General features: G+C 42.7%; 1 pseudogene; it reads right to left on the bottom strand.

The window, feature by feature from the left end:
* The window catches only part of LOC112077967 (neuronal acetylcholine receptor subunit alpha-3-like), a 43,962-nt pseudogene that overhangs the window by 29,946 nt on the left and 6,788 nt on the right, over positions 1-7,228 (bottom strand).

Here is a 7,228-nt window from a genome sequence, read left to right on the forward strand (position 1 = left end):
AACCACCAACGAACCACCAACCAACCACCCACCAACCAACCAACCACCAACCACCAACCACCAAACAACCACCAACCAACCACCAACCAACCCACCGTCAGACTATTCTTTCTCTTCTTTCCTCCTTTCCCTCCTCCTCCACCTCCTCCTCCTCCTCCTCCTGCTCCTCTCTCCTCCCCGCTGTCTGAACAGAGGGCCTTGCCGTTCTGGTCTATGGGCCGTCTCATCAGCATGATTCTTGGTAGCACCCTGATGGACACAGAACAATTAACAATACTGTCATCAGCATGACTCTGGGTAGCACCCTGATGGACACAGAACAATTAACAATACTGTCATCAGCATGACTCTGGGTAGCACCCTGACGGACACAGGACAATTAACAGTACTTCAGTGTATTGTAATTATAATAAAGTAGTATTGGTATGGTATATTATAGTATTGTATAGGATTGCATTGTTGTCTATAGTATTGTATAGTATCATATTGTATAGTATTGTATAGGCATTGTATTGTATTGTATAGTATTGTATTTTATTGTATAGTATTGCATTGTATTGTATTCCATTGCATTATATAGTAGTGTATAGTATTGTATTGTATTATATTGGTACTGGTATTGGTATTGGTATTGTATTCTATAGTTTTGTATTGTATAGGTATTGTATTCTATAGTAATGTATTAAATAGTATTGGTATTGTATTGTATTGTATTGTATAGTATTGTATTGTATTGTGTAGGCATTGTATTGTATAATATAGGTACAGGTACAACAAACAAATATAACAACAAACACAGAAAACAAAATAAATAAGAACTTAAGTGTATTGTAATAGATTCTACACTGATACAAAACACTAAGAACACCTTCCTAATATTGAGTTGGGCTAAGAGTTGGTCTAAGAGTTGGTCTGGGAGTTGGTCTGAGAGTTGGGCTAAGAGTTAGTTTAACAGTTGGTCTGGGAGTTGGGCTGAGAGTTGGTCTAAGAGTTGGTCTGAGAGTTGGTCTGGGAGTTGGTCTAAGAGTTGGTCTGGGAGTTGGTCTAAGAGTTGGTCTAAGAGTTGGTCTGAGAGTTGGTCTGAGAGTTGGTCTAAGAGTTGGTCTGAGAGTTGGTCTAAGAGTTGGTCTGAGAGTTGGTCTAAGAGTTGGTCTGAGAGTTGGTCTGAGAGTTGGTCTAAGAGTTGGTCTGGGAGTTGGTCTAAGAGTTGGTCTAAGAGTTGGTCTAAGAGTTGGTCTGGGAGTTGGTCTAAGAGTTGGTCTGGGAGTTGGTCTAAGAGTTGGTCTAAGAGTTGGTCTGGGAGTTGGTCTGAGAGTTGGGCTAAGAGTTGGTTTAACTGTTGGTCTAAGAGTTGGTCTGAGAGTTGGTCTAAGAGTTGGTTTAACAGTTGGTCTGGGAGTTGGGCTGAGAGTTGGGCTAAGAGTTAGTTTAACAGTTGGTCTGGGAGTTGGGCTGAGAGTTTGGCTAAGAGTTGGTTTAACAGTTGGTCTAAGATGGGCTAAGAGTTGGTCTAAGAGTTGGTCTAAGATGGGCTAAGAGTTGGTCTAAGAGTTGGTTTAAGAGGTGGTCTAAGAGTTGGTCAAGAGTTGGTCTGGGAGTTGGTCTAAGAGTTGGTCTAAGAGTTGGTCTGGGAGTTGGTCTAAGAGTTGGTCTAAGAGTTGGTCTAAGAGTTGGCCTTGCCAATATTATACTTCTAGAACATTGATTAAGAACAAACGTTCGTCAGTCTGTTGTTCTTAAATCACAATGGATGGGTATTCTAATCGCTGACAGGCAGCCAAGAATCGGGATCTCTGATTGGTTGCTCTGTAGTTTTTTTTACAAGAAATGCACTGTGTCCATTCAAAATCTGAATTAATGAACACAATAGACAATAACTGGATTATGTTCCGACAGAAGAACTGATTTATGTGATTGGTAATGGTTAATGACTCACATTCCACGGCTTTGCTGGTTTTGGTTCTAACTCATACCCTGGCGACTCGATTGGTGACGTGTTGATTTGGTTCTCTTGGTGTCTACCATATGTACAGTATGATTGTTCATTTTATTTATTTAGTATCTTTCGAAACACAAAGCCAACGAGTCCCATTTTGTGGGCGATTGGACTGACAAACACGTGATTGGTGATTGGTCGAGACGTGAGAGGCACCAGGTTGTGTCAGTTGAGCCCCTTATTGGTTCTTGGGTTATGACAGGAGCCAAGACAGGCTGCAGGAAGAGGCCGAGGGTTCAGAGGATGGCACACCGTCACAAACACCCACAAGGAAGATTCTGTCTATCACCATGGCAATACGTACTTCCAATCATGCCTCACCTGAGAGAGAGGGATGGATTGAAGGGATGAAAGGGATGGAGAGAGAGAGAGAGAGAGAGATGGAGAGAGAGAGAGAGAGAGAGAGAAGAGAAGAGAGAGAGAGAGAAGAGATGAAGAGAGAGAGAGATTGATTTTGGACCATGAAGGGAAGGTGGAGGGTTTGGGTAAAAAGGTGGAGGATGAGAAGAAAGAAAGAAAGGTAAAACTGAGTTGACTACTTGTGGAAGCGTCCCCTACGCATAAACTGACATATAGAACATTAGTAATGTATGTTATTCATCAGTCAGAATCAACGCACAAACACACACACACAACACACACACACACCACCACACACACACACACACACACACACCACACACACACACAACACACACACACACACACACACACACACACACACACACACACACACACACACCACACACACACACACACACACACACACACCAAAGTGTCTGAAGCAGCGCTAGCCTGACAAGCTGAATTGAGAAGAGAAGTACTTTAACATATCAAAGACAGCTTTTCCCCCCAAGGGGAGAGTTCAACCTCAGAAGAAACACCAAAGAACACGGGACTATTATTATTTTTTTCACTAAAGTCTTGTAACTATTTTCTCTTGTATTGTACAGAGTGAGAACTTTTTAAATCCATAGGGATATTAAACAGTGTTCCCTCCAACCAACTAATCGCACTTGGTTGAATATAATAGAACAAGGAGTATCAAACAAAAATGGGTAACATCCCGGAAAGCAGAGTAGCGAACATGATCTTTGTTATGAAGACCCAGTGCAGAGAGAAAACTATTCCTTCAACGTTAACAGAGCTTTGTTGGTAACGTGTACCACAACCTTCTTGCCTTGGTTAAGCTAAAGCTTTTTATTGTTAGCCGAAGGTAAAGCTATTTGTTGTTTTGCCTAAATTAAATCTATTTCTATATTGTGCGCTAACGAAGCGAACATATATGTACGCTAGCTTGCCCACCAGTCCACATCGTTGACCTTGTCGTTAGGGAAGATATTTTGTTGTTAGCTGAAGTTTGAAACCTATTTTCTCCATTGTTACGCTAATTAAACTAATGGTAGCAGCTAATGCTAGCCACCCACTCACCTCCTTTGGGCATTTTTAAAGCTAAAGCGATTTGTTTTTAGGTCAAAGCTGAACCTATTATCCCATTGTGCGCTAACAAAGCTAACATATACACCAATTCTAGCCCACCCATATAACCTATTTGGCCCTTGGTCTTTAGCGGTATTGTAAGAGTTCTCTGAATAACAGCATTGTGCTAAATTGACAGACAAAAGTCATCACCTCTTTGCCTGAATAACAGCTAAAGTTAGTTGCCCCAGAGGGAATTTTAAAAGAAATACTTAGTAGTTGCAAAGGTCCGAGCATGCTTTAACCATTCAAAAATGTTGGTTTGGTTTTTCTTGTTTGTTAAAATGTTTCAACATTGTTTTCGTATTTTCAAAAAGTAAACCTACTGTATTTCCTCCATTGAACGTCCAACAAAAACTAACTTGAAGCCCACCACTCACCTCTTTGGCCCTGTTTGAAAGGGTAAAGCTAGGTTGGTGTTAATTAAGACTAAACGCTAATGTATATTTCTCCATTGTCAGGCTGACACTTAGCTTGCCACTCACCTCTTTGGCCTTGTGCGGTCCTCATGTTTCTCGGCGATGTACTTGACGCTCTCGATGGCCTTCGTTTAATCTCCGGGGAAGGACGAGAAGGCCACCACCGGTTTGATGCTTGAGGACTCAGCTGGCGGCTCAGGTTTCCCCGGAGTCTGTTGTCTCTTGGGGTCTCCTTCCCATGTTGGCAGGGGCAAGGGCACTTCTTTTCCCCCTCTTTCTCCACAATCCTCCCTCAGTCAGTTTGTTGTCTCCGAACTCGCAGGGCCAGTTCCCTCCCTGCTGGGAATTGAAGGAATGGAATGAAATGGAATAGAAATAGAAGCAATGGAATGTAAAAGGAGAGACAGTAGAATATAATTACAGGTAGAATATATATATAATTCATAAGGTTTCTAGAAATCCCAGTTGAAGGATTCCTGCCATTCTCCTGCTTATTTGATCCTGACTCCACGGAAAGTCAGCCGGAGTTTTTGCTAACCCAATCCAGAGGCCAAAGTTTTTAACTCAGTTGTATTATCTACCCCACATGTTTAACCTCTACCATTATAGGGAATACATCACGGGACTACGGGTGGCAACAACAGAAAAGGAACAATTGATAACTTTGAAGGCAATGTAACACATTCAGTCATCTATATGTGATCGAGTGTGTCAATCCTCCCAACACCCAACCACCAACTAACCAACCCAACCACCAACGACCCAACCGACCATCCGACCAACCGACCAACCAATCAACCAACCACCCACCAACCCACCCACCCACCACCCGCCCGCCAGCGCAAACCAGACATCCCACCCACCCACACCCACCCACCAACCAACTCAACCACCAACCAACAACCACCAACCAGAACCACAACCAACCAACGAACAAGCCAACCACCAACGAACCAACCAACACCAACCAACCACCCACCACCAACACACACCAACCAACCAACCACCAACCACCGCCACCCACCAAACCACCAACCAACCAACACCAATCAACCACCGTCAGACTATTCTTTCATCTCTTTCCTCCTCCACCTCCTCCTCGCCTGCTCCTCTCTCTCCTCCCCGCTGTCTGAACAGAAGGCTTTTGCCGTCCTGGTCTATGGGCCGTCCCCGTCTCATCAGCATGATTCTTGGGCGAACCCTGATGGCACACAGAAACAATTAACAATACTGTCATCAACTAGGACTCTGGGTTAGCACCCTGACGAACACAGAAAATGTACGTCTTCAAGTGTAATTGTCAATTAATAAAGTAGTATTGGTATGTATGGTATTTATATATTGTATAGGATTGTATGTGTTTTCGTAATAGTATTGTAATTTACGTATCATGTCGCTATAGTATTGTATGGTGGTTATAGTATAGTAGTGTATTGTATAGTATTGTATAGGCATTGGTTGTATTGTATAGTATTGTATTTTAATTTTATAGTCATTGTCACGTTCCTGGACCTGTTTCCTTTGTTTTGTATTTATTTAGTGTGGTCAGGGCTTGAGTTGGGTGGGTTTTTGTCTATGTGCTGATGTTTCTATGTTGGATTTTGTTCGCCTGGTATGATTTCAATCAGAGCAGCTGTCAATCGTTGTCCCTGATGAGAATCATACTAAGGCAGCCGGGTTTTCAACGTGTGTGGTGTGGGTGTTTGTTCTTGTGTCAGTGTTCCGCCACACAGGAACTGTCACGGTAAGTTTATTTTGTATCTCGGGTCAGTGTTCCGTGCCAACGGGACTGTTTTCGGTTTTGTCAACGTGTTGTTTTTTGTATTTATAAGTGTTCATTTTCGTTGATTAAATCAATATGAGCGCACTAACCACTCTGCGTGTTGGTCCGATCCATGCTCTCTCCTCGTCTGAGGAGGAGAGACTATTGCGACGACCGTTACGACTAGCTATTGCATTGTTATTGTATTCCATTGCATTGTATAGTATTGTTATAGTATTATATTGGTACTGGTATTGGTATTGGTATTTTATTCAATAGTTTGTATTGTAATAGGTATGCTTTCTATAGTAAAATGTAATTAAAAGTATTGGTATTGTTAATCTGTTGTATTGTATTGTATTGTATTGTATGTATTGTGTAAGGCATTGTAGTGGTATAGTATTGTATTATATAGGTAGTACACTGATGAACAACAAAACAGAAACAAAATATAAGAACTTAAGTTGTATTGTCAATGAATCACACTGATACAAAACACTAAGAAACACCTTGTTTTAGTTGGCCTTAAGAGTTGGCCTAAGAGTTGGCCTAAGAGGTCTAGAGCCTAAGAGTTGGCCTAAGAGTTGGTCTAAGAGAGTGGTCTAAAGAGTTGGCCTAAGAGGTTGGTCTAGAGTTGGTCTAAGTGTTGGCTAAGAGTTGTCCTAAGAGTTGGTCTAAGAGTTATGGTCTAAGAGTTGCTGGCTAAGAGGTGGTCTAAGAGTTGGTCTAAGAGTTGGGCTAAGAGTTGGGCTGAGAGTGAAGCTGAGAGTTAGCTAAGAGTGCGCAATTCTCTCTCTTTACCTGAGGAAGACGGACCTGACCCAGCCCGGCATGGTGTGGGTCATTGGGTTCGGTAGTGACGTTCAAGCACGAACACCGGTGATGACGATGGAGAGGGTGACGAAGATCATAGTGAAGAGGAGGTACTCCCGATGAGGGATGACCAGGGAGGTGACGGGGATGGTCTCAGTGATCACCAGAAGGAACACAGTGAGGAGAGAGGACAGAGATACAGAGGTAACCTTGGGTGGGAGGGAGAGAGAGAGAGAGGTAGAGCGGAGAGAGGAGAGAGAGAGAGAGAGAGAGAAGAGAAGAGAGGAGAGAGAGAGAGAGAGAGAGAGAGAGAGAGAGAGAGAGAGAGAGAGAGAGAGAGAGAGAGAGAGAGAGAAGAAGAGAGAGAAGAAGAGAGAGAGAGATGAAACTGTAAGGACCAGCGTGTGTTGTATTGACCTAGGAGGAAGCAATTATTATTTCATTCCATTGCATGTACACTACACACACAATCCAACAACACCATCATCACCCAGAACGAACGTCGGTTGATTTAGTCCGGGCATTCACACCAATCCCACTGTAGCTAACATTGTCCAACATTTCACAGGCTGGCTCATTCTGAACACACAACAAATTGACTGCAGTGCCCGATTACAGAACACATCCCTATTTACTGGGTGTAGGCAGATTTAAAAAATAAATAATAATATAATTATTATAATAATTATAAAACTGGGTGGTTCGACCTGAATTCTGATTGGCTGACAGCCGTGGTAAATCACACCGTATTACCACAGC

This window comes from Salvelinus sp. IW2-2015, unplaced genomic scaffold, assembly GCF_002910315.2.
Source record: "Salvelinus sp. IW2-2015 unplaced genomic scaffold, ASM291031v2 Un_scaffold5102, whole genome shotgun sequence".
Classification (NCBI taxonomy): domain Eukaryota; kingdom Metazoa; phylum Chordata; class Actinopteri; order Salmoniformes; family Salmonidae; genus Salvelinus; species Salvelinus sp. IW2-2015.